The sequence below is a fragment of the Nycticebus coucang genome, chromosome 6, assembly GCF_027406575.1.
Source record: "Nycticebus coucang isolate mNycCou1 chromosome 6, mNycCou1.pri, whole genome shotgun sequence".
Classification (NCBI taxonomy): Eukaryota; Metazoa; Chordata; class Mammalia; order Primates; family Lorisidae; genus Nycticebus; species Nycticebus coucang.
The window spans coordinates 118,710,433-118,730,038 of record NC_069785.1 but is presented as its reverse complement, the minus strand read 5'-3'; positions in this window follow the sequence as shown (position 1 = coordinate 118,730,038).

Below are 19,606 nucleotides of genomic sequence, written 5' to 3'. Positions count from 1 at the left end.
ACTCTCCAGCGCAGCCTGGTCACGCACATTCCTGAACTGCGTGTATGGAACTGGAACACGTTACCCTGCACAGGCTGAGTCAGGCAACCCAGCCCTTAGACCAGCTGTGTGGCCTGTCCTGCACAGGCATTCCAGGCAAGAGAAATATCTTGTGCAGACTCCTAAGGGGAGAGGTGGCCAGGCCCTCTTGAAGAACTGCTGGGACGTCGGTGAGGCCGGAATTTATTCATGTGGGCAGAGGTAAGAGAAGGGCATGGGACAGAGGCTAGGCGCTGGACACGTAAAAGGCATATTCATGGTTTGGGGTGGGGGTTAGTTTTTATGGGGGAGCAAAGTGCCTTCTCCCCTGTAGAGGTAGAGAACTGATTTCTGAAGTCCCCATGTGGGCCACCAAATGACAGGTTTGAAAATGGTCAGTTGCTCAGTAGGTGTTGCTCTCAAGACAAGAAAAGAATTTCTCTAGTCTAAGGCTAGAATATAAAAGTATGAGTTTATTTTATATTAGTGAAAATGAAGAGAGTTGGGGGGAGAGATGAGGAAGAGAAGAGAGTCGAGAGCAGGGAGTGAGAGAGAGGAAGATGGTGGGGGCAGAGAAAAGGACCTGGAGAATGGCCTGGCATCCCAAAGAAAGAAAGGAAGAAGGTCAGCCATAAAATGTGTATTTGGATTATGTCTTGAAAGATCCCTCTATAGGCAATGCAGAAGGTCAGGGTGGCCAGTAATCCACTGCAGTAATCCAAGAGTGTCCATCAGGCATTCTCCAGGAAATCAAAGCCAGTAGTTGGCAAGCTGGAAGGCCAGGACAGTCAAAGGCGTAGTTACAGCTCAAGTCCGAAGGCCTGAGAACCAGGATAGTGTAAGTTCCGGTCTAAAAGCCAACAAGTTCAAGACCAAGGAAGAGCTGATGTTTCAGTTCAAGTCCAAAGGCTGGAAAAAAATGGGTGTCTCAGTTCACAGCAGTCAGGCCGGAGGAGTTCCTCTTACCTGAGAGAGGGTCAGCACTGCTGTTCTGGTCAGGCCTTCATCTGATTGGATGAGGCCCATCCACATTGGGGAGGGCAACACGGTTTACTCAGTCTACAGATTCACATATTAATCTCATCCAGAAAGACCCTCCCAGACACACCCAGAATAATATTTGACCAACTATCTGGGCACCACATGGCCCAGTCAAGTTGACATGAAATTAACCATCACTCCAAGGGAGAAATGATAATGGCTCAAACAAGCACAGTGGCCACAATAATTACAGATCGGAAAACGGTCAAAAAGTGAGATAGGAGTTGGTGAGCAATTAATTTTGGAAGATGAGGGAGATTCTATGGTAACGTGGGTTTTAGTTTGGGGAGACTAAGTAAAAGATGGTTCCTTTTACTGTGACAGGGTCATCCATGTTGTCTTTTAGCCTCCTCAGTTCATGGGAACAAATGTTGTCACATTAACAGTGAAATATCAGTTTTACTTCTCAAGAACTCCTGGCATCTTAAAAATCTTCACCCACACATCATAGCCATTATTGAGCGATGCCACCCTTCCAGACCTGAGATCCTGCCTGCCCTGTGCCTGCCTTCTCAGAAGCATCAACAAGCCTAGCTCTGCACCAATGTGCAGAGACTGCAAGTGGTGGCTCTGTGCCTGTGGCTCAAGTGGCTAAGGCACCAGCCACATACACCTGAGCTGGTGGGTTCGAATCCAGCCCTGGCCTGCCAAACAACAATGATGGCTGCAACCAAAAAATAGCTAGGCATTGTGGCGGGCACCTGTAGTCCTAGCTCCTTGGGAGGAGGAGGCAGGAGAATGGCTTGAGCCCAGGAGTTGGAGGTTGCTGTGAGCTGTGATGCCACGGCACTCTACCCAGGGTGACAGCTTAAGGCTCTGTGAAAGAAAGAAAGAAGGACAGAAGGAAAGAAAAAGAAAGAAAGAAAAGGAAGGAAGGAAGGAAGGAAGGAAGGAAGGAAGGAAGGAAGGAAGGAAGGAAGGAAGGAAGGAAGGAAGGAAGGAAGGAAGGAAGGAAGGGGAAGGAAGAGGAATGGAAAGGGAAAGGGAAGGAACTTTAAGTGGTGCTGGTGGTGTCGTGTGGCCACCTGCTAGGAGGTCAGCAGGGAAATATTTCCTCTCCATTGGCTATGAGGCTGTCATAGCAACCTTCAGCTCCACCCCAAAGTGCAACCTGGCATCTAGTAGGTTCTTATAGTACCTAGATCACTGTCCTCCTTGACTGCCAGGCACTGAGGTTGGATGTACCATATTGTACCAGTCTTCCTTTATGGTGAATTTTCTCGCAGAGGCCTGGGAATTCTCATCATTTGGCCTCCGCCAGCTACCCCTACTCCACCACCTCTCCCAGGGCACCTGATGTGCTTACTTGTGCCTGGAATCAACTATCCTCAACCTGCTGTGTCAGTTTACGTAGAGACACATGAAGATTGGAGTATGATGTAAATCTTGGTGTTTTGTGGGGGTTTTAGAATCTGGTGGGGTTTTTTGCTTACTCTTCTGGTTGTTTACTTTGTTTTATTTTGTTTTGGATCTTAGATGCAGAGAGCTGAGTTAAACATAACATTACCTCTGTAATGTCTGTGCAAGAGCTCCCCTTTAGGCTTGGGTGCCTGTAGCTCAGCGGCTAGGGCACCAGCCATAGACACCAGAGCTGGCAGGTTCAAATCCAGCCCAGGCCTGCCAAATAACAATGACAACTACAAACAAAAAATAGCCAGGGGTTGTGGCGGGTGCCCATAGTCCCAAATACCTGGGAGGCTGAGGCAAGAGAATCGTTTAAGCCCAAGAGTTTGAGGTTGCTGAGAGCTGTGATGCCAAGGCACTCTACTGAGGGTGACATAGTGAGACTCTATCTCAATAAAAAAGAAAAAAGAAAAAAATGAAAGAAAAAAGAAGAGAAAACTCCCTTTTATTTCTTTATTCCTCTTATTTCCGTACCTACAGGATCTTGCTTTCTTGCCCAGGCTAGGATGCAGTGGCATGATCGCAGTTTGTCACACTTCAAACTCCTGGGCTCAAGCAATCCTTTCACTTTGGCCTCCTAAGGTGCTGATGAGCCACCACATCTGGCCAAGAGAAGGAGGCACTTGCATGATTGTTATGCTGGACCACAGGTGGAAACCAGGCCTACTGACGTGGTCTGGACATACAGTCACCTGCTCACGCTGTGCATCTGCCTTTGTGTCCCCACTAGGAAGCCATTCTATTTTGTTTAATTTGTGTGTGTTTTGCTTATATATATTCTTATAAAATTTGTGTTTCTGTTGTACGTGCATGCATTTTAAATACATATCAATGATACTTTGTTACAGCTGTACTTTTTGTTTCTTATTTTTTTTTTTTACCAAGCTGTGTTCCTGTCTATGTCTAATCTGTTGCTTCCAAAGGATGCATAATACTCCGCCACTGGGGCGCCACCACAGATGCCCAGGGGACGCCCAGGGTGGTCCGGCCTCGCGCCCTTGCAGGTAACCGCATAGTGATTCTCTTTGTTCAATGAGTCTTCCAGGACTGGAATCGGAATTGCTTTGGGATCTCAGGAGCAGAATTGCTGGCTTCTCATTTAAGTAAGTAGTACAAGACTGGTTTCCAAAATGTGCCCACCTTCATGCAGCTAGTGTATAGATTTCTGCTCCAGCCCAGTTGAGTCACCTAAGTCAGAGAAGGCTGAGGACAAAAGCCCTAGAAGCACCAGCATTTGGGGAGTGAGCCCAGGGAGTAGATCTGATGATGGAGCCTGAGAAAAGAGTGGTCCTAAAGGCAGGTTGGAGCATCATGAAATGGTGCTGATAACAGTGGTGCAGAGCTTCAGCTCTGAGTCAAGACACACCCTTGTTGAACCTCTGCTCTGCCACAATCTAGTTATGCAACTTTAAATTTCTTATCTACACTGAGACTCAACTTCCTCACAAGTGAACGTGTAAATCATGAGTCCAACCTGCCTTGACAGGTTGTAACTAAGTTCTGTATCCAGAATGTGACAAACACCCATATGAGATCTTTTACTCTCTAACAGATTTTTTTTTTTTTTTTTGAGACAGAGCCTCAGGCTGTCACCCTGGGTAGAGTGCCATGGCATCACAGCTCACGCAACCTCCAACTCCTGGGTGCAAGTGATTCTCCTGCCTCCGCCTCCCAAGTCAATGGGATTACAGGCGCCCGCCACAATGCCTGGCTATTTTTTGGTTGCAGCCGTCATTGTTGTTTGGTGGCCCAGGCTGGATTCGAACCCTCCAGCTCAGGTGTATGTAGCTGGTGCCTTAGCCACTTGAGACACAGGCGCCGAGCCTCTAACAGATTTTCTTGCAAACACTTATCAGAGTTTGTGGTTATATTGTCATTTGTATGATTATTTGGTTATTATCTGTGTCTCCTACTAAATTGTATGCTTCCTCAGGACAGAGACCTTGCCTATTTGCGTCCCATTTTATCCCCAGCCCCTAGCACAGTGCTCAGCATAGAGAAAACACTGTTGCTATTTATGGAATCAGTTGACCAATGAAAGTAAAACGCAGAGGATAATTTTGGATTGTGGTAAGCATTATGAAGGAAAAGACAGACAACTGTGTCAAAAAATAACTGAGGTAGGGGAAGGGGGTAGATACGTAGGTCTGTCAGGGGAGGTGACACGAGCTGAGAGAGGAAGACCAAGACTGGCCCATTCATAGGGAGACTTAAAGGAAGCGTCTTCCAGGCAGAAGGACGTCATGTTTCAGGGCCCTGAGGCAGAGAAGGAAGTGGTGCCTCATGAGAAGCCAATGAGGGAGCTTAGCCATGAAAAACATAAATCAAATAGAAACAGAGAACAGTTGGCAAGCTATTGTAGAGGCAGATGATGGCAGCTTACACTTAGTTAGGGGTGAAAAGGTGGGAAAGAATAGGGAGGTTTAGAATGCACTTTGGACACTAAACACAGGACATAATGAATGATGAGTGGTGGGAAGTGTATAAATCAAGGTGGACTTGGGCAGTTTTGTGAATGGTGTTGCCATTTACTGGGATGGGGAATCCAGGGAAGAAATTGGATTGGTGGTAGGGTGGGGAGATTGGGAGTATAAAGATCAGATTTCAACATAGCAAGTTTGAGATGTGATGAGATCACTGTAGGGTGATGTTTTGAATAAGTGATTGAAGAGATAAGTCTGAGGCTCAGGCAGAGAGGGCCTGGCTTCTTTGGTGTCGTCAGCACCTCAGTGGTGGTGGGTAAAGTCATGGGATGGATGGATAAACTCCCAGAGTAATGAAGTGTCAGTACGGATGACGAGAAGGTCAAACACAGAGCCGTGGGCTCTCCACAGCTGGGGGCTGGGTGAGTGGAGGGACCACAGGACTGGAGGTCTGTCCAGTGAGATGGGGAATCCGGGGTCGTCGTGACCGAGAGAAGACAGAGGAGGGAGCAGCGAATGACCAAATGCTGCTGAGAAGTCTGTGAGAGTAGAACAGAGAAAAAAGGCCTTCGGAATTGCTGTTTTGAAGGCTACTGGTAAGATTTTTCAATTAAAGAAAAACACCAGTTTATTGAGATACATTTCACATACCGCAAAATGCGCCCATTTTAAGTGAACCCTATTTTAAGTGGGTTTTACTGTATTCACAGAGCTGTGCAACCATGACTACAGTCTAATTTTAGAATATTTCCATTACCCTAAAAAGAATCCTGATATTTATTAGCAATTATTCTCTCTTCCCTTTCCCACCAGCTCTCCGAGTCCAGCTCCAGGCAGCCAGTGATCTATAGATTTACTTATTCTGGACATTTCACATACAGTAAATGGAATTGTACAATACGTGGCCTTTTGTGTCTGGCTTCTGTCTCAAGTATGATGTGTTCAAGGTTCATCCGTGTTGGAGCAGGCATCTTTTTCATGGCTGAGTAATATTCCATTGTAGAGCTATTCCTGATTTTCTTTATGCGTCAGTTGATGGAGATTGGAGTTGTTTGCAGTTTGGGGCTATTATGAACACTTGTATACAATTTTTTCTGTATCTTCTCTTGGGGACATATATAGAATCAAATTCTTAGGTCATATGATAAATCTATGTTTAACATTTTGAGAAACTGCCACATCCTTTTCAAAATGGCTGCACCCTTTTTACAGCCCCAACAGCAAAGTGTCAGGATTCCAATTTCTCTATATGCTCACCATCACGTGGTATTGTTTACCTTTTGGATTTTAGCCATCCTAATGACATGAAACAGTATCTCACTGTGGTTTTGATTTGCGTTTCCCTAATGACTAACGATGTTAAACATCTTTCCACACCCTTATTGCCTATTTGTCTGTGACTATTAGTGAATTCTGCAATTCTGATTGACAGAGCAATGGGCCTTGAGGACAGGCTATGTAAAATAATTGAAAGTAAAGAAGTGGGGAAATAAAATTGAAAAGCAATTTGAGTTTCCCTTCAGAGCAGTTTCCCGGGAAGTTTCTTTGTTTTTGTTTCCTGAGAATAGGAGACACTAGAACCTCTTTCTGAGAATGATCCAGTAGACACGGTTGCTTGACAACAGTGAAGAGAGGAGAAATAACGCCAGGACACAGTCCTGGAGAAGGCGGTGAGGGTGGGACTCAGAGCATGAGAGACGGGCTGCCTTGAAAGGGCCCCTGCCTCCATTTTAACCTGTGTAGATCTGGGCACAGGTGCGGGTCCCTCTGTGGACTTGGTGGCAGGAAGATGAAGGGGTTCTTTCCCAGGGAAGAACAAGGTCATCAACCAAAAAGGCAGGGTGGGACAGGTTTGGAAGGTTTGCAAAAAGAGGCCAAATAATAAAATAATTATTTGGAGAGTGAGAAAGCAAACTTGAAAGAGAAATGTCGTTTTGCTGGAGCATGAACGTGGATGATTGGACTCTGCCGGGGTCGCAGCTTCGCCAGGTGAGTACAGTAGAGAGGGACCCTGCTGGGCAGAGACTTGAGGGTGTGAGTAAAGCGGTAGCTGTGACACTGTGACAAGGACCAGGGCAGTGGTTTTCAAGGTGATTCAGACCACCAGCAGCAGCAGTAGCACCCAGCCCCTTGTCAGGTATGTAACTGGGGGTCCCATCCCAGAACGGCATGAGAAGACTTCAGGGGAGACTGTGCCCTCAGAGGACAGATGTAAGGATATTGCAGAGTTGGCTGGCTATAGATTGGAAACTTCACAGGAGAGATGAAATCAAATATCTATATGTGTTTGGCATTTATTTCTGGATTTTCTGTTTTGTTCCATTGATGTATTTATCTCTGCTTGTTTGTGATTATATAATAACTCGTGATCAGCAGTGATATAACTCTTCCAGTTTTTGCTATTTCTACTAGATTGTCTTGGATTTTAGCATTTTATATGAATCCATTAAAATATAATAGTGTAATAAGAGCCGGGCACAGTGGTTGTGCTTGAAATCTCAGCTACTTGGTAGTCTGAGGTGGGAGAATCACTTGAGACCCAGAACTTGAGAACAACCTAGACAACATAGAGAGAGCCTGTCTCCAAAAAAAGTGAAAATAAAATCATTAGCCAGGTATAGTGGTGTACACCTGTAGTCCCAGCCACTTGGAAGGCTGAAGTGGGAGGATCGCTTGAGGTAGGTCATGACCAGCCTGGGTGCTAGAGTAAGACTATCACAGAAACCCAAAATACACACGTATACCCCACATACACACTCACACACACACACACAGGATGCCAAAAAAAGTATATACATGTTAAGAAAAGAAATTACAATTGTAATAATTACAATTGTAATACTCAATATATAACAATAACAAAAGAGGAATACACGGTATAAGTCACATTGAGCACTACTTGTAATTACAGAAGTCAAAGGTGCCTTGAGTAGTCCAAATTTAATAAAGTTTTTCCTTTCTTAAAATGTGCATACTTTTTTTTTTGGAGATAATCTCGCTGTCTCTGCTGGGTAGAGTGCTGTGGTGTCACAGCTCACAGCAACCTCAAACTCCTGGGCTCAAGCCATCTTCCTGCCTCAGCCTCCTGAGTAGCTGGGACTATAGGCGCCCACCACAACACCCAGCTAGTTTTTCTATTTTTGGTAGAAACGGGACCTCAGTCTTCCTCAGGCTGGTGTCCAACTCCCAAGTTGAAGCAATCCACCCACCTCAGCCTCCCAGAGATCTAGAATTACAGGCGTGAGACATCGCACCCGGCTAAAATGTGTTTGCAGTTTTTGTACCCTCTGTGTGTGTATGTATATGTGTGTGTATAAAATTAGATTTTTATAGATTGAATTGTGTCCTCTAGAAAAGATACGTTAGAACCCTAAACCCCAGTACCTCGGAACGTGACCTTCTTTGGAAATAGATTCTTGGCAGATGTAATCAAGTTAAAATGAGGTCATGTTGGAGTAAGATAGTCCCTAATGCAATATAACTAGTGTCTTTATAAAAAGAGGAGACAGAGACCCAGAAAACGCCACGTGACAAAGGAGGCAGAGATTGGAGCAATGAAGCTGGGCACCAAAGATGGCCAACGACTGCCGAGCACCGTCAAACCCAGGAAGAGGCGAGGAAGGTTCTCCCTCCAGGTCTCAGAGGTTGCACCGCCCTGTTGGCGACTTGGTTTTAGACTTCCAGGCTCCAGAACCGTGAGAATATAAATTTCGGTTGTGTTAAGCCAGTCAATTTGTGAGATTTTGTTACAGTAGCCTTAGGAAACTAATACAAAGATGCTATAGCAAACAATTGAATTCTAATAAATGTAAATAAGAATGTAAATGAAATGGGCACATGCCCAGCACGATGCAACTTACAAAATTCCTACAAAAAGAAATTGAAACTTTGAGACATACTACATCTATTAAATACATTGATTTGTAATTTAAAAACGCATCTTCACAAGGAAAACTAGATACCCAGATGACTTCACCACCAAATTTTACCTTAAGAGATGCACTTAAGTCCACAGTAATATGGAGAATTGTTCAAGGCTAGCGTTAGGCTTCACAATATCCTGGGCAAAAAGGATGGGTTGACGGACATTATTTCAAATAAAATGTGGATGGGAAAGGACAGATCCGACAGAGAACAGAGAGAAAAGGCAGAATCAACAGGGCCTGTGTGTGTTCCAGACAGGAGAAGACAGAATGACTCCCGGTGTGTTGCTTGAACACCCGAGTCGTGCTTGTGACGCTCAGTAAAGCCAGAAACGGAAAGTGTAGCTTGAAGGAGGACTTGATCGTGAACTTCAGTTGGACACATGCAGTTTGGGAAGTTGCTCCTGGTGCGGATGTTAGATGGACACTGGGTGTGTAATTCTGGGGTGCAGTCCGGGTTGCGGATGCAGATTTAAGACTCAGGTGCCCACTCGGTGGCATTTGAAGCTGTGAGAGGGAATGAGATCTCCCAGGTGTAAAGTCAGCAGAGACGAGCCCAAGGATGATGCTGAGCAACACGAACACCTAAGGGTTCTCAGTCAGGAAACCATAGCAAGCAAGTCGTTAAAAAAGCAAAAACCAAGACAAAACACTATCCAACTAGCTTAAATGATAAGGAAAGTTATCATGGTTCACAGCTATAATCCTAGCACTCTGGGAGGCTGAGGCAGGTGGACTCCCTGAGCTCATGGTTTGAGACCAGACTGAGCCAGGTTGAGACTTTGTCTCTAAAAACAGCCAGGTGTTGTGGTGGGCACCTGTAGTCCCAGCTACTTGGGAGGCTGAGGCAAGAAAATCGATTAAGCCCAAGAGTTTGAGGTTGCTGTGAGCTGTGATGCCACAGCACTCTACCAAGGGTGACGAAGTGAGACTCTGTCTCAAACAAAACAAAACAAAACAAAGAAAGGTAAAGTTATCATTTCACATAACACATGGTTTCAAGACAGACAGGGTGACTGTAGATTTGGTTAACAGATCACAAGGACCCGATATCAGTTTCATAGAGCTGCCAGGACATCCACAGACTGGGTGACTTGAAACAGCAGGGATTTATTTATTCACATAGTTCTGGAGGCTAGAAGTCGGAATGAAGGTGTCATCAAGGCCATGCCCCCTTTGAAACTCACAGGGGAGAATCCTTCTGGATTTTTCTACATTTTAGTATTTTCTGTGGCTTTTTTTTTTTTTTTTTTTTACTGTTGCAGTTTGGCCAGGGTTGGGCCTGAACTCACCACCCTCAGTATATGGGGCCAGCACCCCACTCACTGAGCCACAGGCAGTACCCTTTCTGTGGCTTCTTGATGCATCGCTCTGATCTCTGCCCCTGTCACGTGGCCGTCCTCTCCCTGTGTATCTCTCTTCACTTCTTTGTCGTTGTTGTTGTCATTGTTGTCTCAGCTGGCCCAGGCTGGGTTCGAACCTACCAGCCTCGGAGTATGCGGCCAACGAGCTACGGACGCCGCCATCTCTTCACTTCTATAAGGACACCAGTCATATCAGATTTAGGGCCCACCTTGCTCTAGTGTGGCCATAATATGACTAATTCCTGTATTTTGGCATGTATAATGTGCTTCTGGGTATAATATGTACCCACGTCTTGGGCCCAAACTTTCAAGAAAACACACCTTGAGAAAGTGGCTGGCTCTTGGCCAGGAGAGACACATTTGGGGAGGACTAACACTCCCTGGTACATGTGCAGCTCCCTACCCTGGAAGGCTGCCTTTTCCCTCTCTCCCCAGAACCCTTTCTTCCTGGCCACGTCAAGAGCTGCACACGTGGCCGGCAGGATGGGAGCTTCTGAGGCCGCTTAGCCTGCAGTTCAACAAGTGGGCCCAGGGGCCTGTGTGAGGCTCCCTCAGTTCCCCTCCATGCGGCTGGGCCTTGGCCCTGGCCCTCACCATACAAGCTGTGGCCCACCTCACCCCCTCCACCCCTGCCACAGCCCCTGCCCTGCTGGTGGTACCTGGAGGAGGCTGCTCTGGCCTGCTCCCACCAGCTCCTGGACCCCCTAGACCCACAGGCCCAGGTGGGAGGGAGTGGCAGCTCCCAGAGGCCTGCTGGGCTCCCCCGCCATCCTGAGCTATACTACCCATGTATAATGCACATCCTTATTTTTCCCTCAAAAGTTTAGGCAAGGTTATGGTGGAGGGAGGTAATGGGTGGGGCCACACCTACATGCATCTTAGAATGGGTACAGGCGAAACTTACTACATGCAGAATACAAATGTCTACATACAGTAACTAAGAAAATGCCATGAAGGCTACGTTGAACCGTTTGATGAGAATATTGCAGATTGTATATGAAACCAGCACATTGTACCCCTTGATTGCACTAATGTACACAGCTATGATTTAACAATAAAAATAAATTAATTAATAAAAAATGTTTAGGCAAAAGAGTACACATTACACATAGCAAAATATGGTACATGTGCAATGATCTTATTTCCAAATAAAGTCACATTCTGAGGTTAGGGGTGAAGACCTCAGCATTTCATTTTGAGAGGCTCAGTTTAACTCATGAAAGAGCCTCTCCATCTTTCTGCTCGGCTGTGTTCAACATCCTGACTTGCCTCAGGCTGTTCTCCTGATGGTCAAATCTGGCTCCTGTGGTCCCAGGCATCGCATTCAGCACAAAAGCATCCCTCAGATGAACGGGATCATCTCTCTTCCTGTGTCTCTGCCAGAAGCAAATAAATCTTTCCAGCACTTTCTCCTCCAGCAATTCCCCTCCTTTCTCATTAGCAAACATTTCATCACATGTCTAGGCCCAATCTAATCACTGAAAGGGGGAAGAAGACTGCTCATCACAATGGTCTTGGACCAGCGGTTCTTCAATTTCAACATGCACCAGGATCACCTGGAGGGCTAGTTAAAACACACATCACTTGGGCAGTGCCTGTGGCTCAACAGAGTAGGGCGCTGGCCCCATATGCTGGAGGTGGCGGGTTCAAACCCAGCCCTGGCCAAAAACTGCAAAAAAAAGTAAAAAAAAAACACACATCGCTTGGCTCCACCTGCCCCCCAGCTTTCAGTTCAGTAGTTCTGGAGGGAGAGCTGAGAGTTAAGAATTTGTAGCCAGTTCCTGGGTGAGGCTGATGCCTCCAGTGCTGAACCACACTTTGAGAACCAGCGGTTTAGAACAACTGGGATTAATCTCTGAGGATTTGCCCAACTTCTGGAAAATGCATTGCCACTCAGAGGAAGGAGGAGGCCTGGCCAACATGGGGATTCCATCAGAGAGGAGCGAATGGAGAAAACCAGCAGTGTCCAGTAGGCAATGGACCAAGATCAGCCAAGAGGAGGCTGAGAAGGTGTCTAGACAGGCAGAACAAAAGTCAGAATGATGTGATGGCAAAGGGGCCACGAAGAAGAGATTTGGGAGAGGGTGGCCAATACTGGTGACATCACAGACAGGGCTGAGAAGGCGGGCCCTGGGAAACACCCCTCGGGTCAGACAACTAGGAACTCTTTATTGATCTTAGCAAGAGCAGTTTTATTCTAAAAACAATATATGGGAACAGTTATAGCAAAATACAGAGTTATTTATACATCATTATCTGCTACTGATGCCAAGGGGTAGAGCTAATTCTAATGGCCAGACCTGGTTCTTCTGGAATCCAGGTGACGAGAGAAATAAGAGGAAGCGCTGGGGTTTTTCACTGCTGAGCAGTAAACTAAGTTTGTTGAGACACAACTCAGTATCCAAACACAGTCAGTATCCAAAACTTGCCTGTACACAGTGCCTGGGTATAGGCAAGATCGTGGGGAACGTTTGCATATCCTGGTCACACATCATCGCCCCCTGTGTTCAGATACCTCTACTTACCCACCTACCCCACTTACTCCTGTGTTACACACCTTTATGACCTGGCTCATATTGAGTTACACAGACAAATTCAGGTTCTCCCACTTGCTACTGGAATATTCTTTTCTCTCTATCTCTCTTTTTTTTTTTTTGAGACAGAGTTTCATTTTGTTGCCCAGGCTAGAGTACAATGGTTTCATCCCCTCGCTGCAACCTCTGACTTCTGGACTCAAGGGATTCTCCTGTCTCACCTTCCCAAGTAGCTGGGCCTGTGGGACACACCAACCACACCTGGCTAATTTTTCTATTTTTGGTTGAGACAGGGTTTCGCTCTTGCTCTTCCTGGTCTCAAACCCCTGAGCTCAAGCAATCCTGCTGACTCGGCCTCCTAAAATGCTGGGATTACAGGTGTGAGCCTCTGTACCTGGGTGGAATACTTCTCTTGACCTCCACTTTTCTTTTTTTTTTTTTTTTTTTTTATTCTTGGGGATTCATTGAGGGTACAATAAGCCAGTTACACTGATTACAATTGTTAGGTAAAGTCCCTCTTGCAATCATGTCTTGCCCCCATAAAGTGTGACACACACTAAGGCCCCACCCACCCCCCTCCCTCCATCCCTCTTTCAGCTTCCCCCCCCAATAACCTTAATTGTCATTAATTGTCCTCATATCAAGATTGAGTACATAGGATTCATGCTTCTCCATTCTTGTGATGCTTTACTAAGAATAATGTCTTCCACGTCCATCCAGGTTAATACGAAGGATGTAAAGTCTCCATTTTTTTTAATGGCTGAATAGTATTCCATGGTATACATATACCACAGCTTGTTAATCCATTCCTGGGTTGGTGGGCATTTAGGCTGTTTCCACATTTTGGCGATTGTAAATTGAGCTGCAATAAACAGTCTAGTACAAGTGTCCTTATGATAAAAGGATTTCTTTCCTTCTGGGTAGATGCCCAGTAATGGGATTGCAGGATCGAATGGGAGGTCTAAGTTGAGTGCTTTGAGGTTTCTCCATACTTCCTTCCAGAAGGGTTGTACTAGTTTGCAGTCCCACCAGCAGTGTAAAAGTGTTCCCTTCTCTCCACATCCACGCCAGCATCTGCAGTTTTGAGATTTTGTGATGTGGGCCATTCTCACTGGGGTTAGATGATATCTCAGGTATGTTTTGATTTGCATTTCTCTAGTATATAGAGATGATGAACATTTTTTCATGTGTTTGTTAGCCATTCGTCTGTCGTCTTTAGAGAAAGTTCTATTCATGTCTCTTGCCCATTGATATAAGGGATTGTTGGCTTTTTTCCTGTGGATTAATTTGAGTTCTCTATAGATCCTGGTTATCAACCTTTTGTCTGATTGGAAATATGCAAATATCCTTTCCCATTGTGTGGGTTGTCTCTTTGCTTTGGTTATTGTCTCCTTAGCTGTACAGAAGCTTTTCAGTTTAATGAAGTCCCATTTGTTTATTTTTGTTGTTGTTGCAATTGCCATGGCAGTCTTCTTCATCAAGTCTTCCCCCAGGCCAATGTCTTCCAGTGTTTTTCCTATGCTTTCTTTGAGGATTTTTATTGTTTCATGCCTTAAATTTAAGTCCTTTATCCATCTTGAATCAATTTTTGTGAGTGGGGAAAGGTGTGGGTCCAGTTTCAGTCTTTTACACGTAGACATCCAGTTCTCCCAACACCATTTATTGAATAGGGAGTCTTTCCCCCAAGGTAAGTTCTTGTTTGGTTTATCGAAGATTAGGTGGTTGTAAGATGTTAGTTTCATTTCTTGGTGTTCAATTCGATTCCAAGTGTCTATGTCTCTGTTTTTGTGCCAGTACCATGCTGTCTTGAGCACTATGGCTTTGTAGTACAGACTAAAATCTGGTATGCTGATGCCCCCAACTTTATTTTTGTTACTAAGAACTGCCTTAGCTATACGGGGTTTTTTCCGGTTCCATACAAAACGCAGAATCATTTTTTCCAAATCTTGAAAGTACGATGTAGGTACTTTGATAGGAATGGCATTGAATAGGTAGATTGCTTTGGGAAGTATAGACATTTTAACAATGTTGATTCTTCCCATCCATGAGCATGGTATGTTCTTCCATTTGTTAATATCCTCTGCTATTTCCTTTCTGAGGATTTCATAGTTTTCTTTATAGAGGTCCTTCACCTCCTTTGTTAGGTATATTCCTAGGTATTTCATTTTCTTTGAGACTATGGTGAAGGGAGTTGTGTCCTTAATTAGCTTCTCATCTTGACTGTATTGGTGTACACAAAGGCTACTGACTTGTGGACATTGATTTTATATCCTGAAACATTACTGTATTTTTTGATGACTTCTAGGAGTCTTGTGGTTGAGTCTTTGGGGTTCTCTAAGTATAAGATCATGTCGTCAGCAAAGAGGGAGAGTTTGACCTCCTCTGCTCCCATTTGGATTCCCTTTATTTCCTTGTCTTGCCTAATTGTATTGGCTAGAACTTCCAGCACTATGTTGAATAGTAAAGGTGACAGAGGACAACCTTGTCTGGTTCCAGTTCTAAGAGGAAAAGCTTTCAGTTTTACTCCATTCAGTAAAATATTGGCTGTGGGTTTGTCATAGATAGCTTCAATCAGTTTTAGAAATGTGCCACCTATGCCTATACTCTTCAGTGTTCTAATTAGAAAAGGATGCTGGATTTTATCAAAAGCTTTTTCTGCATCTATTGAGAGGATCATGTGATCTTTATTTTTGCCTCTGTTAATATGGTGGATAACGTTTATGGACTTGCGTATGTTAAACCAGCCTTGCATCCCTGGGATGAAGCCTACTTGATCATGATGAATGACTTTTTTGATGATAAGCTGTAATCTATTGGCTAGGATTTTGTTGAGAATTTTTCCATCTATATTCATGAGTGAGATTGGTCTGAAATTCTCCTTTTTGTTTGGGTCTTTTCCTGGTTTTGGTATCAGGGTGATGTTTGCTTCATAGAATGTGTTGGGGAAGATTCCTTCTTCCTCAGTTTTTTGGAATAATTTCTGCAGTACAGGAATAAGCTCTTCCTTGAAGGTTTGATAGAATTCTGGAGTGAAGCCATCTGGACCAGGGCATTTTTTAGTTGGAAGCTTTTTTATTGTTTCTTTGATCTCAGTGCTTGAAATTTGTCTGTTCAGGAGCTCTATTTCTTCCTGGCTAAGTCTAGGGAGAGGGTGTGATTCCAAATATTGATCCATTTCCTTCACATTGTCAAATTTCTGGGCATAGAGTTTCTGGTAGTATTCAGAGATGATCTCTTGTATCTCTGTGGGATCAGTTGTTATTTCCCCTTTATCGTTTCTGATTGAGGTTACTAGAGATTTTACTTTTCTATTTCTAGTTAATCTGGCCAATGGTTTATCTATTTTATTTATTTTTTCAAAAAACCAACTCCTTGGGCGGCGCCTGTGGCTCAGTGAGTAGGGCGCCGGCCCCATATGCCGAGGGTGGCGGGTTCAAACCCAGCCCCGGCCAAACTGCAACAAAAAAATAGCCGGGCGTTGTGGCGGGCGCCTGTAGTCCCAGCTGCTCGGGAGGCTGAGGCAAGAGAATCACGTAAGCCCAGGAGTTAGAGGTTGCTGTGAGCCGTGTGACGCCACGGCACTCTACCTGAGGGCGGTATGTGAGACTCTGTCTCTACAAAAAAAAAAAAAAAAAAAAACCAACTCCTTGTTTCATTAATTTCTGAATGATTCTTTTGTTTTCAATTTCATTGATCTCTGATTTGATTTTGGATATTTCTTTTCTTCTACTGAGTTTAGGCTTAGATTGTTCTTCTTTTTCCAATTCCATAAGATCTCTTGTGAGATTGTTGATGTGCTCTCTTTCTGTTTTTCGAATAGGCATCTAAAGCGATGAATTTTCCTCTCAAAACTGCTTTTGCAGTATCCCACAGGTTTTGGTAGCTTGTGTCTTCATTGTTGTTATGCTCAAGGAAGTTAATGATTTCCTGTTTTATTTCTTCCTGCACCCATCTGTTATTCAACAGAAGATTGTTTAATTTCCATGCCTTTGGGTGGGGTCGAGCATTTTTGTTAGAGTTGAGTTCCACCTTTAGTGCCTTATGGTCTGAAAAGATACAAGGTAAAATTTCAATTCTTTTGATTCTGTTGATATTTGTTTTGTGTCCCAGGATATGATCAATTTTGGAGAATGTTCCATGGGGTGATGAGAAGAATGTATATTCTTTGTCTTTGGGGTGGAGTGTTCTATATGCGTCTATCAAGCATAGTTGTTCTAGAGTCTCATTTAAATCTCTTATATCTTTGTTTAATTTCTGTTTAGAGGATCTGTCCAGCTCTGTAAGAGGTGTGTTAAAGTCCCCTGTTATTATGGTATTATCAGATATCATATTGCTCAGACTGAGTAAGGTCTGCTTCAAGAATCTGGGAGCATTTAAATTGGGTGCATAAATATTTAGAATTGAAATGTCTTCTTGTTGTAGTTTTCCCTTGACCAATATAAAGTGACCATCTTTGTCTTTTTTGATTTTAGTTGCTTTAAATCCACATGTATCTGAAAATAAGATTGCAACTCCTCTTTTCTTCTGAATTCCATTTGCCTGAAAAATTGTCTTCCAACCCTTGACTCGGAGCTTTAATTTGTCTTTTGAAGCCAGGTGTGTTTCTTGCAGACAGCAAATGGATGGCTTGTGTTTTTTAATCCAGTCAGCCAATCTATGTCTCTTCAGTGGGGAATTCAAGCCATTAACATTTATTGAGATAATTGATAAGTGTGGTAGTATTCTATTCATCTTATTTGGTGAGAGTCCATTGCTTAGTTTTATCTTTTGCATCAGTGTGGAGGTTAGGTTCTGTCCTTTGATTTCTGAGTTCTTACTTTGCTGCTGATCCATTGTGGTGGTCAGTGTGCAGAACAGGTTGAAGTATTTTCTGTAGAGCCGGTCTTGTTGTGGCGAATTTCCTCAATGTTTGTATATCTGTAAATGATTTGATTTCTCCGTCAATTTTGAAGCTTAGCTTAGCAGGGTACAGAATTCTGGGCTGGAAATTGTTCTGTTTAAGTAGATTAAAGGTAGATGACCATTGTCTTCTTGCTTGGAAAGTTTCATTAGAGAAGTCTGCAGTCACTCTGATGGATTTGCCCCTGTAGGTCAACTGGCGCTTACTCCTGGCAGCTTGCAGAATCTTTTCTTTTGTCTTGACTTTGGACAGGTTCATCACAATGTGTCTTGGAGAAGCTCGGTTAGAGTTGAGGCGACCTGGGGTCCGATAGCCCTCTGAAAGCAGTGTGTCAGAATCTTTGGTAATGTTTGGGAAATTTTCTTTTATAATATTCTCTAGTATGGCTTCCATTCCTCTGGGGCATTCTTCTTCCCCTTCTGGAATTCCTATAACTCGTATGTTGGAACGTTTCATAAAGTCCCATAATTCTGACAGTGAATGTTCTGCTTTCTCTCTCTTCTTTTCTGCCTCTTTTACTATCTGAGTTATCTCAAGAACTTTGTCTTCTACCTCTGAAATTCTTTCTTCTGCATGGTCTAACCTGTTGCTGATACTTTCCATTGCATCTTTAAGTTCCCTGATTGACTGTTTCATTTCCTTCAGCTCTGCTATATCCTTTTTATATTCTTCATATCGTTCATCTCTGATTTGATTCTGTTTTTGGATTTCCTTTTGGTTATTTTCCACTTTATTAGCAGTTTCCTTAATTGTTTCCATCATTTCTTTCATTGTTTTCAACATGTGTATTCTAAATTCCCTTTCTGTCATTCCTAACATTTCTGTATAGGTGGAATCCTCTGCAGTAGCTACCTCATGGTCCCTTGGCGGGGTTGTTCTGGACTGGTTCTTCATGTTGCCTGGAGTTTTCTGCTGATTCTTCCTCATGAGTGATTTCTTTTATCTGTTTCCTTGCCCTAATTTTCCTTTCACTTCCTCTTGCTCTTTAAGTTCTTGTGCCTGTGGACTAAGGGTTATAGGACCAGAAGCGTGAGAAGGTTGAGGAGCAAAAAAGGGATGAAAGAAAGGAGGACCGAGTGATAAGAAAAAAAAGAAAGATAGAGAAAGGAGAGGGGGTGGGGATAAGGAATATTGACAAAAAGAAGAGAGGTACAGAAAGAGGGAGACAGGGCAATATAGGTGTACAGTAGGGTACTTTGACACAACCTTTAAAAACCCCACCTTCTGGGGATGCCCAGTTGGGTGGTTCCCTTGAGGTCAGCAGCTCTTTGCTAACCTGATCAGACAAAGTACTCCACCTCCACCAAGTAGAGATGAAAGACAAAAATGCTATAAATCAAACCAAAACAAGCAAACAGAAAACTTTACGGGGATACAATTGGGTGAAAAACCAAATGATAGGGGTTGAAACACTAGCAAAAATGAAGTTGTAGTTATTAAAAAAGGCAGCAATGGGAAATTATAATTAAACTAGAAAAATTGAGAAAGAAAAAGGGATCTGTATGGAAAAGATTGAAATTAAAAAACAAAAGAACATCAACAACGTCAAAATAAACAAACAAAAAAAAAACCAAACAAACAAAAAAAAGGAAAAAAATACACAACCAAAAACCAAGCAGTTCGTATATGTTATTGAATATTGTCTGGGCAACACGTGGTCTTCTGGGGTATGAGATGTTAGTCACAGTTCTGATATGACTGGAGGCTGCTGATTTCTCAAACCCCAGCAGGTAGACACCCTCAATCTCTCTTCAGCCCACTTAAAAGGCACTTTGAACTTGTAAACTTGCTGAGCAGAAGCTTTCCCAGCTTTCTTGCTGGAATCACTGCTGAAGTGGCTATCCACTTACACAGTGTGCCAAAACCGGTCTCATTCTGCCCCTGAGGGTTAGGGCTGCAAGGCTGCTCAGACCCCACCCTTAGGCTACTTGGTTGCTGGGTTACAAGCTCCCACCCGTTTCTAGCTCTGCGACCCTGAGGGCGGAGCTTGCCGGGGCAG